Genomic DNA, 16990 nt, shown 5'->3' with positions numbered 1-16990 from the left:
AGTTCTTGATAAACAGTCATAAGTCCATCATTCTGCCATTTAAGTGTATTCTGATGTTGCGGGCATGGACGTTGGCAGAGAGTCCAGCATCCTATTGTCAAGGTACATTTCACATTTTCATTGGGAGTCTGTCTTTGATCTGGAAGTGGAGATGCATACCACATTGTATCCTCTAATCTAGATATGATCATCTCTATACACAGTTACTCTACATTCCCTTAAGTGAAAAGCCACAAAACAAAATCAACAATGGGAAGAAAAATAGAAATTTACAATGCCATGAAATTAAATAACATGCTACTGAATGACTAATGTGTTGGTGAAGAAATGAAAAAAGAAAATCAAGAACCTCCTTCAAGAAAATATTGCTACTGTATGACCTATGAGTCAATGAGGAATTTGAGAAAAAAAAACTATTTTGAAGAAATGAAAGTAAAATCAGAAACATTGAAATCCATGATATATAGATTTCACTGATTTTTGTTGGTGAGATGTGTCTCCTGTAATATAAATAGGTGGTAATTCGGTCCTGTCATTTTAATAATGGGTTGTTCACATTTGATTTAGTCTTCTATTGTCATTTTACTGGGATGCTCTCCACATTTGTCTGGTTTTGGTAGGTGCTATTTCTTTTCTCTGTCAAGAGAACATCTTTAAGTATCATTTGTAGGACAGGTCTGGAAGAGGTGTATTCTTTTACTGTGAAAGAATTTTATTTCATTTTCAAAGATAAAGGGAAGCTTTGCTGGGTAAGTTATTCTGGGTTGACAATTTTTTTCTTTTAGAATCTGGAATATGTTGCTCCATCTTCTTTTGATCCACAGTTTCCTTTCAGAGGTCAGCTGTGAGTCTGGCATTCCTCTAAATGTTAATTGACTTTTTTCACGTGCATATTTCAGAATCTTTTCCTTATGTTTGACTAAAGAGAACTTGATTATCATGTGTTGTGGTGATGACCACTTTTAGTCAGTCCTGTTGGGAGTTCTGTGCCCCTCTTGTATGTTGTTTCCCAATTCTTTCTCCATATTAGTTTCCCAATTCTTTCTCCATATTAATATTTCATTGAGTATGTCTTTAAATTCACGTTCTCTTTCTGTACCTTCTGTAACTCCCACAACTCTTATATTTGTCCTTTTAATAGTGTCTCTTAAATCTTTACTACTTTTTTTGGATCGAGTCGGCTCTATTTCCAGTTTTTTAATTGTTTCCCCATTGTGGCAAGAAATATCTTCCAATTCTGAGATTCTTTCTTCTGCCTCATTCGTTCTATTGTTCAGGCTTTCCACTGAATTTTTAATTTGCTCCATCGTGTCCTTCATTTCTAATAATTCTGCTTGATTTTGCTTCCGTGTTGCTATTTCCTGTGTGACATATTTCTTAAGGTCCTGCATGTGCTTCTCATTATTGATAAGTTTTACAATAAGCTTTTTAAGTTCTTCATCCCCTGTTTCCTTGATGTATTTCTCAGTTAACTCTGAGGTTGGCAATGGCTTTTGTTCCTTTGCCAGGGGAGTCTTAAGCAATATTCATTGTACTTCTGGTTAGCAGATTCTTCTCTTTAGGGCAGGTTTCTAAGCTGTGTCACCCACAGGTCTACAGTTCAGTTTTACTAATTGTATTTGGTACCCAGTTCTTCATCTGTAGTCGCTTGTGCCACTCCCTCCAGCGAGTTTCAGACCTGGGCTCTTGTGTTAGACTTCTACCATAGTCTCTGTAGTCCCAGCTCCTGGTTCACCACTCTACCTCCTGTGATCCCATGCTGTGGTTGCACCATAGCCTGTACAATGTTTCTCTCACTTCAGGTTCAAGCAGTTCCCAGGATTACAGAGGTAACAGGTGTCCTAAATAATTCTGTTGATGGTGCTTATCTTGCCGGAACCTGCTGGCCCTTAGGTCTGAGGGCCACCCAGACCTATTTTGGGTGGGACCTGTAGGATGCCAGAGTTGGTACTATTTTCCCTGTAGGATTAGTGCAATGCACTGAGCTGGAAGTGAGTTTGCTCTCACCTTAGCACATGTGCAGCTCATTGTTGTCCCTCCAGTCCCATAGCCTTTGCCACACTGTACAAAATGGTGCCTGATGTGACACTGGTGGAGTTCTGGATTTTCTGGCCATTAGATCTCAGGGCTACCCGGACCCATTTTGGGAGGAACCTATAGGATGCCACATCGGTACTGTTTTCCTTATGGGGCCAGTGCAATGCACAAAATAGCACTCAGTGTGGCAGTGCTGGTGGTGTGGGGTGTGAGATCCATCCTCTTCTGCACTGCCTACTTGGGGTTGGACCAATGGCCTGCAAGATGGGCAGTTCTTTGCCTGGGTTCACCTGCTGAGCTCCTGCCGAACTCTCCTTCCTACCTGGCTGCCACTGGAGCTCTGGCTGCCCATAAAGCTCAGATCACTGCTTGTTGACTGCTGTTGGGGTATCTGGTCAGCACAACACCACTCTGTTGTCACCACTGCTTTCCCGTGTACACAGGTCTCCAGGTGTCCCTCTGCTGTCGGTATGCCCTCTGCTATTTCCTGGAATCTGCTGTCTCTCTTCACCCTGGTTAATGATTCTCTGTCTATTTAAACATATATTTACTCTACCCTGCCATCTTTACTCTCCCCACACTAGGTCTTTAATGCACTTGGCTTCCCTCTGAGCCAGAGACCTTCACCCAGTTTTACAAATGGGCAAGGAAAAGAAGTGACTTGTGTATTATGGAGCAGAGGAGAGACCCAAACCCTCTGGGCTGCTGGCTCCAAAGCCCACAGAATGTGGCCATGTTGGGGTTCTTTTCTCTAAAACATGAGAATTCCGTTGTCCTGGCAGTCACAGCAAGGGTCTGGGTTCCTGATCATTCTGCATGATGACATTTATTTCGAAGCTTGAGCTTGTCCTCAGTTTACAGCCCCTATGGCTAAGGGCACTGGCACCTGCAGGGGGCACTATCCACAAAGGACAGGAAGTCAGAGCCTAGAACTAGAACAGGGTGGCCATAGCACTTTCAGGCTGCAGCTCACCCTGGCTGGCCTCTCATCTCTTCTGCTTCTGCACCTTTACAACATACCAGGTTGGGAAGAGGGCATTTCCTTTTGGTATTTTCCACATGTGACTCCCTGAAACCATCACAAAGCTCCCTCAAGGCAGGGAATATTATACTCCTCATTTTGTAGATGAAAAGACCAAGGAATAGACCAAGGAGGCTGAGATCACACAGCAAGTGGACTGTCCCTGTGAGGTATGCCTCTCAACCCTCCTGGAGGGTCCCTGGGAACCCACATGACTGGCGAGAGGATGAGTTCAGGATTTGACCTTGCATCCTGCCTGTCTCCAGAGCCTAGGCCAAGCACTTTCTGGCAACTGGACAGTGGCTAGGCCCTTCTAATCCCCCCTGAGCAGAATCTCCAGTACGCTAAGAAAGCTAGTGCCCCTTTAGCTGGAATATATAGATCCTTCCTTGGGTCCTTTGTGTGCACATTGATGCCACTGTCCTTAACCTGAAACTCTACCCACTTCCTTGAAACATCTGCTGCAGAACTCTGAGAGAGTCATGGAGGAGCCCAGGCCCTCCCAGCATCTGGGCTAGGTTGCGGACATTGAGCCCCTCCTTTGTGGAGGTCACAGATAACCAAAGCGCTGATGTGTGGATATAAGCAGTCACGAGGTGTGACAGCAACTGCATAAGGTGTTTGCAGGGACACCATTGCCCCCTCTCCATGCCCCCCCCCAGTGCTTTTGGTTCTGTTTTTAGCTGTGTTTTTCCAAGCACGTGGGTGCCATGGTGATGGGAGCCATAGAAATAGATGGAGCGTGCACCGCCCTGTGCCACTGCTGTTCCCATGGAGATGTGCAGGGCAAGCCAGACACATGGCATCCACAGGTCCCAGCTGCAGCCCCTCTGTGTACTGGTATCTGGAGGCTTCTCACTGGCACCCTGGGGCAGTCCAAGGCCCCCAAGGGTGCTCCCTCCCTCTAAGGCCCCCAGGGACCTTCTCCCTGAGAAAATCTGCTTGTGAACTTTACCTGTGCCCAGCTCAGCAGGCTTGTCAGCCACCCATGGCCTTGCAGCTCACCCTGTCAGTCTTCCTACCACCACTCAGGGCACACAGTCAATGCAGCCCTGCCCCTGTGTTTATGCAGTGGGCAGTAAGAAAATAATGGGACTGGGGCATTGGGTGCCCAGGTGTACTCAGAACCTGAAATCCCAGAAGTTCTAATCTGGCCAGTCAGCAGGAAGGGATTCATGGGAGGAAGGCTTTCATGGGAGCCCAGAGCAGCCTCATTCAACAGGATTGTCATGAAAGACAGCCTTCCCTCCCTGGATGCTCAGCCTTCCTCTGTCCCGCTGGGGGTCTCCCTCACATACACACTCCCATGGTGAAGTCACCTGACAGGAGGTGACACTGCCAGGAGGGTCTTCATCAGAGCCACTTGCTACATTGTTTGGGCTTTGATCCTCCAAAACTGAGTCGAATCAGCCTCCATTCCCGGCGTAGGACCAAGCCTCAGGTGTTGTATTATAGTAATAGCAAATGAGTGCTCACAGTTATCTAAGCCTTCGTGTGCTCGCTGATCTGACTGCTCTCCACCACCTCCTTCCTCACTCCACATGAGGTTTCTGCACTCCTGGCCATGCTGCACAGCAAGCCCCATGCATCCTCCCCCAGCTCTGACACTGCAGGCCAGCCATCTCCTCTCCCTGGGGATGTCCCCCCTTGGGCTTCAACCCCCTACATTGGGCCACCCTGCCTTTTGTTCCCCATCCCCACCACGCTCCTACCATGCTCCCCTCCCCTCTGTGGCTTTATGACAAATTCTTTACAAGCAGGACAGGAGAAAGGAACACTATTGACTTGAGTTTGTTAACAATGCTTGGCACTTGTATCTAACCTATTAAATAAACACATACTAATTATGACTGCCGGCATGTCCCCAGCCTTTTGTCTCTGCAATTGTAATGACATTTATGCTATGAATATTTGTACAGTTAGGATGCCCACTTCCCTGTGGCAACATTTATTTTGCAAATTTGCAGTTGTATTTAGGCTACCACCAACACCACTCTTGGCAAGCGTTGAACAACTCCCACCACAAGAACTAATGTGTGGGGACAAGGCTTACACACCTGCTCACTCAGCTCTGCCAGGACCGAGTGGTAGGACTCTGGGAATGTGATCCCAGGGGCATTGGCAGAAGCCAGAGTTTTTTAAAACATTGGGCGTTGTTCATTCTTGGGAATTACATGATGGCTAGACAATAAGCTCTAAGGAAGGAGACTTTGTCTTCTATTTTTTGGACCCCTCCAGGTCCTGAAGATAATCCTATGTGAGAAGATAACGTTTCCGGTGCTGATTGGCTGATTGAGCCATGTCAGCTTCCTCAGGACCACATGCGAGGAATGCTATGCGTTAGTTACAAAGTGAAAGGGATGCTCTTAGCCTTGGCCTTCCTTGACCTCTGAGAGCTTGAGTCCTTGAGCTTGCTTTGTGTGGCTCCCTCTCCTCCCTCCATGGCCCATTTCAGCTGCCTCTGCAGGAGCCACTCATTGTGTCCATCCACCTGGCCCCTCCATGGTCCTGCTGTGGGTGCTGGAGGTGATTAAAGGGTGAATAGAGAGGTGAATAAAGAGGCAACCAGTGTGCCCAGGCAGTTAAGACACTGATGGAGTCATGGCTCAGACTCAACTCCAGCTTCCTGCATGTGTGCACCCGGGAGACAGTGCCAATGGCTTGAGAACTTGAGGCCCTGCCACCCATGTTGAATCCAGTCTAAGTTCCCACCTCCTGGCATCAATCCCCTGGTCATTGCAATTCTTTAGAGGAGCCACCAACATACAGGGTCTGTCCCTCAAAAAAAAAAAAAATCGTTTCCTGTGAGTTTGCTCATTCTGGCTTCAGAGGCACAACTTTGCCTGTTTTGTACAGGTGCTCTGAACTTGGCCCTGACCATGGAGCATGGGAAGGGTTCCTTTCTGAGAGACAGATGCCTGTCTCTCTGAACTGGTCTCCCCTCTTTTCAGAAGAGGTAGTCACCAGCATCACTCAGCTGCTGAAGACCTTTGGAAAACTCCCATCTGGCTTGGGAGACAGCAAAGTCCCTTGACCTGGTTCAAGGCCTCACATCCCCTGGCCTCTACCTGTCAGCTCCACACCCCACTCCTACCCGCTCCCACCTTGCATAATACTCTCCCAAGCACACACAGCAGGTCCTTCCACCTGCCTCCTGTCTTCGCTCTGGCCATCCTCCTCCTTTACTCACGCTTTCACACCCAACCTCCCTCTCCTGATCTGCGTGGCCCAAGAGTGTTAAAAAGAGTGCTACAATTAACTCTACTTTCTGGTCTTTCCCCAGGCAGGGTAATGATGGGTTTAATGTTTGTCTCCCATGAGAATGGACTGAGTGTCATGTTTGCCACTCTGTCTCCAGCATGCTATGCATCCATGGCACCAACTAGAGACCAGGCCAGGAAGGAACCCAAGAGTATTATGTGTGCTATCTAATATAGCCCTTGACTGTGCTGGTAGGATCAGTCCCATTTTAGAAATGAGAAAATGGGTCCTAGGAGGTTAATGTGTAGAACCAGGTTGAGTATCCAGTCTGTCCTGAGTCTGAGACCTTTATATAGCTTGATGGATAGAGGGGTGGATGGATGGATAAATGAAAAGACAAATGGCTGTGGGTAGCTAGGTGGGCTGTGGCTGGGTGACACTAACTGATTTTGTGGTTGGTGATTTAGCCAAAAATTGGGAATATAGATGATACAACAAGAGCGAGCTTAGAATTAGACCACACACAGAATGCCAACCATGCCCCACACACTAAGGCCAGCCTCTCTTCCTCAATGCCCAGCAGGGCATAGAGAGCTGGAGAGAATGGCCTGTGCCCTCCATGAGAAACCAGTGGAGGCAGTGACCAGAATGGGGGAGGGTGTGTTTCAACAGAGAATGCAGAGAGGTAGAGGAAGAAGTCTGGATCCTTAAAGTATGTGGTGGGAAACTGACCAGAACTTTACTCTGTTAGCTCTACCTTCAGACCAGAGAAGGTCTCCCCAAGAGGCCACTGAACTTATCTGGACAATAAGATGCTGGACTTTATGCTAGGTATATGCTTGCAATGAAGGAATCTCAGCTGAACTTGAACTGTGGTTATGCAGCAAGGTGGAGAAATCCACTATGGGGGGAGGGTTGTGGGAGGGGTGGGGGGAATCCCCAGTGCCTATAAAACTGTATCACATAATACAATGTTAATAATAATTTTAAAAGTATGTGGTGGGAGTGAGGGGTGACCCCTCCTGCAAATCTGGGTGAACCTGACTCCCAGGGGCACCCGGAGATGGGGAGGGAACTGCAGCAGGGCAGACATCGGCTCTGTTTCTTTTGCTCCTTTGGCCCAGTGCCCACAGCAGACAGGTGAGGGACGTAAGTCAGCAGCGTTGGCCTCCCTTCCCTACTTCTGCCAGCCTCTGAAGTCAGCCTAGACCGTGGGGGCTCAAGTCCAGGCTCCCAGCCACACCCCAGCTCCTGACCTCTCTACCTGTTTCCTGGTCTGCAAGCTGCAGGCAGCAGCAATCCAGCTAGCAGGTCTCCATGACTGCCATTGCACATGACATCCCAGGCCTTGGCATGCCCTTCACAACAGAGCAAGCTCCCGTCTACCCACCCTGGCTCCTCAGTGAGTCCCTCATGCTGGGACTAACTATGCATTGGCCTAACTGCGGAAGACCCTCCCCCCCCCCGTTCATGTCCCATAATGGAGCGCCTGGGTTCAAGTGCTGCTTCCAGCTCCTGATTCTGGTTTCTGTTACAGTGGTCCCTTGGAGGCAGCAATGACGGCCCAAGTGTCTGCCACCCACAGGGGAGACCCAGACTGAATCCCTAGTCCCCAGTCCAGCCCTAGCCATTGTGAGCATCTGGGAAATGAAACAGCAAATGGCATTGCGTCAAAGCTGAAGGCAATAGCTCAGTCGAGGTCTCCCATTCAATTAGCTGAGCCGTCACTGCTGCCTCCCAGGGTCTGTGTTAGCAAGAAGCCGGAGTCAGAAGCTGAAGCTGGGTACTAAACCCAGATATTCTGATGTGTGGCACAGGCATCTTAACCACCAGTCTAAATGCCTACCAAGTCTATACATTTAGTGGAATGTGCGTATATTAACACATATGAAATTCTCCACCTTTCTTTGTTCATTTTACGCCTTTGGGGAATTCTCTCAAATGAGATTTATAGAACTGCCTTTGCAAAAAAAAAAAAAAGATGTATAGCCTCCCACGATACAGTATGCATGCAACATGTTTAGATAATCTTCTATTTAACCCATCCTCGGTATATTTAGTCAACTTGCATCCTGCTGTTTCTAAACCATTTCTTTGACAAACAAGGCTGCCCTGCACGCAGTCATTTCACCCACATTCTGAGCATGTACGTGGGAAGTATTCCTAGAGCTGTGTTGCTTGGGGACAGCAAAAAAAGAGGTGGCAGTCACCCATGACAGGTAGAAGTCAGAGAGTTTCACGTTGGAGTTGGGGATGTGTCGGATCCTGCTGACAAGTTCATGATCTGTGGGGTCTCTCTCTGGTGTCTCTGATGTTCAGGATTAGCACGTGTAGGCCTGATGGTTTGTCTTTCATTAAAGAAATGGCATAAAGCAGACAGGGGGGCTTTTTGGAACCCAGCCGTGCTCACTGAGAGAGAATGAACACCTTGGGGAGTGCTTGGGTCACTGGGGTGGCATGAGAAGGGCCGGAGCATGCAAGGACATAGTTCTTCGGGAAGCAACCATGCTCAGGAGGCTCCAGGTCTGCACTGACCTTTTGGGGAGTTGGGGGTGGTTGTCACTACTGTGCTGAGAATGTAACACCTGTTAACTTGGTGCAGGATGGGTAGGTGGGTGGATGGATGGATGGATGGCACTTAAGTGGTTTCCTTGACTTTTCTGAGCCACCACTTTAAAAGCACCTGTCTCCTGGAACTGTGGCAAGGAGCAGTGGTGATACATGTAAATATCCTGTCATGGCACACAGGGGTGTGTCTCTTGTTGTCATAGCCACCCTCTGAGTGGGCATCCACCATGGCTAGCAGAGTAAAGCCTTATCTTTGACAAGAGCCAGAGATCATGTGCGTTATCCTCTGTGGATCCCTGCTTTAGGGGGTAGCTCTGTGAGGCAGGAGGCTCTCTTCTTTCCCTCTCGAGTGCCTTAGAGACCAACACGCGGGGCCTGACACACTCCAGGGTGTGCATCACAGTGCAGGAATCAGCACGCCACTCCGTTTCAGATCAGCTGAGCAACCCAGATTCCACGTGTATTTATATTAAAACAACACAGGAAAGGAAAGGAAAGGTAAAAACGTTTAGAATTCGCTTTTCTGGCTACAGCTGATTTGCCGAACAACTCCCAGCTTGCACCTGCTACCTTCTGAAGGAAGAGGGTGGCTAGCATGTACCTGGAGGGTGCCTCATTTCAGTGGGGTTGAGTAACCTCCATTTCCTCCTCCAGATATGAAGTGAAAACAATCATTAGACAGTTCTGGCTGCTGTCCTCCACAGGGCCATGGACTGGCTCTCCTTTGGGCCTCTGCCAAGTGACAGGCAGAGGTACCAAGTCCTTGGCAGTGACACTGGAGAGTGCAGACGTCTAGGGCCTTGGCTGGAGGCTCAGCTGCTTGGCCAACGGGGTCAGGCCTGGCGGGTCCAGGTGGCTGCCTTAGTCTAGCAAACAAGCAAGAACTTGAGCTGCCAAAGCAGCTGCCCTGGTCTTCCACTGGGCTTGAAGTGCAACTTTCCCTAGCCCCTGGCGGGGGCGTACCCCAGCCTGGAGGGACTGTTCTCTGTCTTCTCTGTTCCTGCAGGTCAGCCAGCGCTCACCTCCGGGTTCAAGGCTCCTCTCCCCTGCCAGGGCAGCATTCAGTTTGTCTAGCAGAGGATTTGGTGCAAGTTCCAATTCTCCTGTAAAGTGATCCTTGGGGAGAGGCTTAGGTGACATGATTTTCCTTTCTTTAAAAAAAAAAAAAAGTATTTGAAAAGCAAAGAAAGACAAAGAGTGCCACCCACTACTTTAGTCCCCAAACGCCTACAACTGTCAGGTCCAGGCCATGGGCAAAGGCAGGAGCCAGCAGCTGAGGGCAGGGCTCCTGGGCAGGTGGTAGGAACCCAAGTATTTGAGCTATCAGCTGCTGTCTCCCAAGGTACCCATTAGAAGGAAATTAGTATACAGCCAGGACTGAAACCCAGGCACTCCAATATGGGATGTGGGCCTCGTAACCAGCACTTTAACCGCTCAGCCAACATGCTCAATCCTGTGTGGTTTTCTGTTTATCAGAGTTGAAAATGTCCATTTGTGGTTTGGAATCCCATGAGGTTCTTCTCTTCCAATAAGAGGAGTTGGGGCAAATCAGTCTGTCGAGAACGCTCATGTAGAAACTGCCTTCAGCTGGTGATTCGGTGAATTTCTCTGGCTGCTTTGGTATTGCCATGCTAGGCGCTGAGTATACTTGGGGAAAATGACATGGGTGCTGCTTTAGGGGACAGCCCATGTGGCTCCCCAGCCCCAGCTTTAGCTGACACATGAGATTCTGGGGTACAAGAACCAACCTAGAGGATTTCTGAGAACTACATCCTACACCTCTAAGAGCATCCCTGTAACTTCTGAGTTAGGGCTTTTAAAATCCATTCTACCTTTTCAAATCTAGCATTCCTTCATCCAACAAAAATCTAAATGGGAGCCAGCACTGTGGCATAGCAAGTCAAGCTACCCTGTGACACTGGCAGAGAATGGCCCAAGAGTTTGGGCCCCTGCACCCACATGGAAGACCCAGACGAAGCTCCTGACTCCTGGTTTTACCTGACCCCCTACTGGTCATTGCGGCCATCTGGGGAATGAACTAGAAGATGACAGATCTCTCTCTCTCTTTCTCCCTAACTCTGCTTTTTAAAATAAGTAAATAATTTTTAAAATATTTATTTTACTTGAAAGGTAGAGTTATAGAGAGAAAGAGAAGGGGCAAGATTCCTGGAGAAAGCTGGCGCCTCAGAGGACACCGCCCTGCAGGAGTTGTTTTTTTTTTCTTTTTTTTTTTTTTTTGGTTTCCTCATACACACCTCCAAGGCAGTCTTGTGCACAAATCAGGCCTAGTCAGAGGTGAAGAACGGCAATTCACAATAAACTAGAACAATTGTAACAAGATAACTGCCATAAAAAGCTATTAGGGATCAGGAACTGTTTATTTCTGGCATTTTCCATGTGTGACTTGTGGAGCATGTTTAAGTTGCGCCAAGTGGGGCAGAGGTGGACGGGCAGCACTGACACTGCTGGCAGCCCTGGCTCTAAGACCCCCGCTGGGGTGACACCTGCAGAGCCTGTACACCGTGGTCCCAGCAAGTCCACTTCTGCATGCTGGGATGGCCAGGGCTGTTCTTTTCTTTCAAGCCCTTGCAGGCAGCTCTCTGGCTCCGGTGCTGAGAGAAGGCAGTGCCTGTGGGATGGTACCAGGGCTGGATGCAAACAGGGACGGGGGTGGGGGTGGGGTGGGAGCAGGAATGATGGGGAGGGGCAGCTCTGTGCCAGGCATGGAGGGTCCCCAAGGGATGGAAGGGATTCCCTGACTACAACAACAACTGCCTACAGCCAAGTGTTGGGGCCCCGACACCCACATGGGAGACCCAGAAGAAGCTCCTGGCTTCAGCATGGCCTAGCCCCTTGCTGTTTTTGCCATCTGGGGAGTGAACCAGCAGATGGAAGACTTCTCTGTATCTTCCTCTTTCTAACTCTGCTTTTCAAACAAATAAATTGTGCCCCTTGTCCCCGTGGATGAGGTGAAGTTGTTGTACGTGCGGGCAATGAGTGGTCCCCGGGGTTCACTTCCACAGTGGCCCTTCCGGGTGTGAGACCTCAGGCTGTGTGCGAGCTCAGGCTCAGCTTCCCAATGATCTTACCTGCTCTTATTGCCCAAGCCGCACCTGTGCTATCCATCGTCCCACATCTTCCGCGCTCCTCCCAAATGTTATCTCCAAATTAAACCCCTCATTGCCTGCCAGTGCCTTGAACCAAGTCTAAAAATCCAGACGACCTGGCCCTGACCCTTGAATGGCCCCCAACCAGACAGGAAGCTTCCCAGGAACATCCAACTGGCAGCATCTTGTGGGCTCCAGAGACACACTTGGCTTTGCGGGGGGGGGGGGGGGGATGGCAGGAGATGGCGGGGGACAGCGGGGGACAGCGGGGGACAGTGGGGGACAGCAGGGGACTGCGGGGAGCAGCGGGGGACAGCGGGGGCTGCTCCTGGGCCTGAATTTGCTCTTTCCTGTTTCCCCCTAGAGCCTCCTGCGACACCAACGTGGAGATTTCCAGAGCAGGTGCTCCAAGGAGCCAGGTGCGTCTCACATCCGCTCCCTCCACCTGGTGAGCCTTCTTGGCTGGACTTCTCAGCTCCTGCCCAGTGCGGCCTCGAGTGCCAGGGACTGTGCTCTCCTTTGGCTTGTCTCACAGGTGCCGCTCTGCATGGCAGGTGTCTGCTCTCAGTGAGGTCTTACCCCTGAGTCACAGCGCCTTAGGGCTGCGGTGTCCTCCCCACTGCTCCAGGCACGCACCTAGCAGCAAGAAAGACTCAGTCAGTGGGTTCAATGGTCAGTGATGGAGTGTGTGAAGACTATGCTGTCACCAAATCAGGCTTTCCGCCTTGCAGGAGAGTGTGTCTCAGAAGGCCCCGCCCGCTGCTGGCACTGAGACTCCGCCAGGCACTGCCGTCTCCTTGCTGCTGGTCGGGTTGGTCTCAGGATGATAACACAGGAAAGGCACTGAGGTGGGAGGCAAGGGCTGTGGTATTTCTGGGGAGGGCATTTGTCACTGCAGTTAATTTGCTGCTGGGACACTCGTGTCCCAGATCAGAGTGCCTGGCTCCCGTCCTCACTGCTCTGCTTCTAGTCCAGCTTCCTGCTAGCATGCGTCCTGGAGGGCTGCCGGTGATGGCTCAAGAACCTGGCCTCCTGCCACCCACATGGTAGACCATGTGAGTTCCAGGCTCCTGGTTCCAACTTGGCCCAGCCTTGGCTGTTGTGGGCATATAGGGAGAAAACCAGATCTGAGCTGCCTTCTACCAGGAAAGCTGTGTTCTCGAAGCCAGGTTGGTAGGGCAGGAGCTGGTGGGGGGTGGGGGCTGAACCCTAGCCCAAGTTGACACATCTGTCATTCACAGCAGGTAAGAGCTAGCTTGTCACACATAGCCAGAGAGAGAAAAAGGGACTCACCCAAGACCTGAAGCCGGACTGGAACCCAAAACTGCCAGCTCCTGCTGCCAAGTATCCAGAGGCAGGAGTCGTGATGGGGGCTCCTGGAGTGGATGACCGGGCTGTCTGTCACCAGGACGCTGTGGGCATCCTGGCTGGGGTGAAACACACACACACACACACACACCCCCACCACCACCCCCCACACCTCCTCCCACACCTCCACCCCCACCCCTTCCCTGAGGTGCTTCAGTCCAGCCAGCACCATTTGGCTCCCAAGTGACCTGGGGAGTGTCCTCGCTGTCTCACCAGTCCTGGCCTGCAGCCGCCACTGGAAGATGCTCCAAGGTGTCACGCAGTGAGAACAGTAAGCCCTTGTGAGGGCGGCCAGGCTGGCCTGTTGGATTACAGTCCTGGCCTTGCCCTGGGTCCTCATGATGGATAGGGGCAAGAAGCCATTCTGGGTCATACAGGGCACACAACAGCCTTGTGAGTCACACTGGTTATCCCAGGCCACTTTTACGGAGGCAGGAGCCAGGTGGGGTCAGGGGGTCCAGGGACAGCCAGATAGATCCCTTGTCCCTGATCCCCCCAGGATCTCCCCTGAGGTCCCTGGGCCTCTGCAGGTCCCCAGGGAGAAGCCTACAGCTCAGTGAGCTTCGATGGGGTGGGGTGGGGTGGGGAGGGAATTGTATCTTTACTTTCATAACCAACTAAAAGTAAGTGTCTGTTTCCACTAGGTGTGGAGACCACGGAAGGCCATGACCGCCTCAGCTGACGTGTGTGGCTGCCGATGGAGATCGCAGGCATCTTCATATCCCGGTACAGTTCGGAATCTCCCACTCAGTCATCCCCATTTCAAAACAACAGTGGAAGGAGCTGGGCCCCTCTGGTCCAACAAGGTTACACGCATGTCACCGTGTTGCATTGTTCCAGAATCCAATGCCTTTCGTGCGTAGCATCATTGCTTTCCTGGGGCGTCCTGTGTATTTGCCTTGATGTGGCTAAGGGCATTGCCTCGACCAGGATCTGCAGCAGCCAAAGAACTAAGATCCCCTCCTTTTCCTGGAAATCGATGGCGCTCTTAGGGCCTGCTCCCTCGTGCAGCTGCCTTGAATGCTGGGTGCTCAGAGGCTGTTGGCTGCTGGTTCCATTCAATTTTTCTCTGGTGCCACTGATGCTGGCATTTGCTGCCCTCTGGTGGCCACAGCGCGGCTCATCCCCGACAGGCTGCTGGAAAGGCTGTGGCAGGTGTCTTGTGGGTTCAGCTCAGGGTCCACTCTGATAAGGATGGTTGTGCTCCTTGGACTTGGGCCCAAGGAAACCAAAAAGGTGTGCAGTTCTCATGAGGTCTTGGGGGACAAGATTCAGAGACACCCAGCAGCACAGTTATGGTCCTAGGCACTGCCCTTGGCAGAGTAGCCAGCCTCAGCCACTGCATCTTTGATAAGCATAAAGCTCTGTAGACTTTCCATAAGCGTGGGATGGTAGGAAGCAGAAGGCAGGGGCCACCGGGCAACTTGTCCCAACCCTTGACCTCCGAGCAGACTTTAACCTGAGCTGCTGGGGGAGCAGCAAAAAAGTTTTGTTCCCACTGTTGATTTGGGCTGAACTCCATGGGTCCTCAGGAGATGAGCCCCACCTGGAGGAGAGGGAGCAGGCTCAAGGAGGGAGGGCTGGTCTCGGGTTTTGCCAGCCTCTGGGCATGCTCACGGTGGGGACTGACAGGGACTTGGAACTGGACCTGAGGGGAGCACCAGACGCCAGGAACTTGCTCAGGCATGGAACAAGCAAATCACCCAGAATCTGGCAGTCCGTTACAACACACTCAGCACCTGCTGACTTTGTCGTCCTCAGAGTTTAGGCCCACACACCAGGAAGGTGTCTGTGACCTTGTCACCATTTGTGGCATGGAGTGGCCTAACGCCTCCGTCTCAGCCATCCCTGTCAGCCCCCCAGCAGCCAGCAACATAGTTTGAGCAGGTGTCATGGGCCCCATCGGTGTCGGTGTATGCATGTGGCCTATGGTAATGATCTGTGTCATAAGCCTCAGGCTCAGGATACTCATGGCTCCCTCCAGAAATCACCACATTGAGTATGAGAGTCTGGGCTCCACACCCATCCCACAACCCAGCCCAAGGGCCTGGGAAGGGACCACAAGAGGGCTCCCTGAGGGAGGGACCAGGAGCCTACCTACAACAGGCCACTTGGCAGTAGAATCCGCCTTTGTTTGGTGCATACTGCCGAGCAGACACTCAGCCAGACCCACAAAGTCAACTTCACAGCACACAGCTGGGGAGACCTGGCTTGGCAGTGAAGTGTCCCTGCTTTCCATGGCCTGTTCTGCCCACACACTTTGCTTGACACACCCTGCTTTGGTTTCTCTGAACTCCAGTGCCTCACTCCATCAGTAGAAAGAAGCCGAGGCAAGCGACATCGCCAATCAGCACGCACAGTGAGCTGTGGACCAGCTCGTGTGGTCAGAGCTTGACCACCATCCTCCTTTCCCTGCTCCTCCCACAAGCAGAGCTACTCTGGGGGAAAGAGGGGTCTACCACCCACCTGGCTCCCTGTGCATGGTTCCTCTTCCAGCTACAGGAACCCTGGAAACCGGGGAGCCTTCCATACTGACCTGCAGCAAGGGCAGGAACACCCCAGGTGTCTAGCCCCGAAGCCGTGCACAGCTGTGGGCCTTCAGGGCGTGAGGGGCGAGTTCTCCAGCCACGGAGCTCAGTATGCCTCAGTTCTCAGGGACACAGGCTGCAGCCCTCAGTGCTCCCTGAAGCCAGGGGTGTGGGGCTCCACCCAGGCTTCCCGCGTAAGTGTAGGGTTCCAAGGACTTGGGCCATGCTCTGCTGCCTTCGTAGGTGTAATGGCAGGGGGCAGGAATGGAAGTGGAGCAGCCAGGACTTGAACCAGCACCCATATGGCATAGCAGGCAGTGCTTTAACTCACTGCACCACAACCCCAGCTCCAGGTTGGGTCCCTCCCACGTCCTCACCCAGGCAGCTTAGAGCTCAAGCATGTCTTCGTGATCTGTGTCCTGACCACCAGGAAGTCTCACGCCCCATCCTAACAGAAGGGCCAACCTTGAATTTGGCCTTCTGAAACCATTTGGGAGCGGGAAGGCTTTGAAACAACACCACCACCTGGTGTTGCCCATCGGAGCCGTGGCTGGAAGTGGCATTACAACGAGGAGACACACGAGGGCGCTCTCACAAGCTCGCAGTCAGAGAGGAACACGGAAATCAGCTGGGTCAATCACCCTGGCCTGGGATTTCGTACTGGTTGATTTTGAAAGCTCTCCTGAGCATGTTAACACAGTGGCTCCGGGAGTGTGAGTCCAGATGGAGGCTTCCAAGAGTCCAGGTCATGTCTTGGGGGGGGGGTGTATGTCTCGACCGTGTGCAGCAAACACATCTCCCACCAACTCCCTGCTGTGGGCATCGCGTCAGGTGCCAGCCCTCCGATTCTGCAGCCGTGAAATTCACTGTAGTGGAGAACAGGTGACTGCCAGGCAGGGACAGCCACGAAACATCCTCAGACTTCAACATGAAAGCTTCTCTCAGTGATGGATTCTGCACTTAGCACCTGCCACCCGGGTCACGCTCCTAGCTGATCAGGTTTGCAGGTGGTTTCCAAAACCCTGAAAACCAACAGTTGCGTTAATCAGCTCTTCCCTGTATCTCTTGACACCTCAAAGTTATGTATCAGTAGTTTCCACGAATTAGCTTTCTGTTAAATCTTTTAAAAAAAAAAAAGTTTCTGTGAAATCCAAGACTCT

The sequence above is a fragment of the Ochotona curzoniae genome, unplaced genomic scaffold (genome assembly GCF_017591425.1).
Source record: "Ochotona curzoniae isolate NIBS_2020 unplaced genomic scaffold, NIBS_Ocur_1.0 contig_2688, whole genome shotgun sequence".
Classification (NCBI taxonomy): Eukaryota; Metazoa; Chordata; class Mammalia; order Lagomorpha; family Ochotonidae; genus Ochotona; species Ochotona curzoniae.
Note: the sequence above shows the minus strand (reverse complement) of the source record.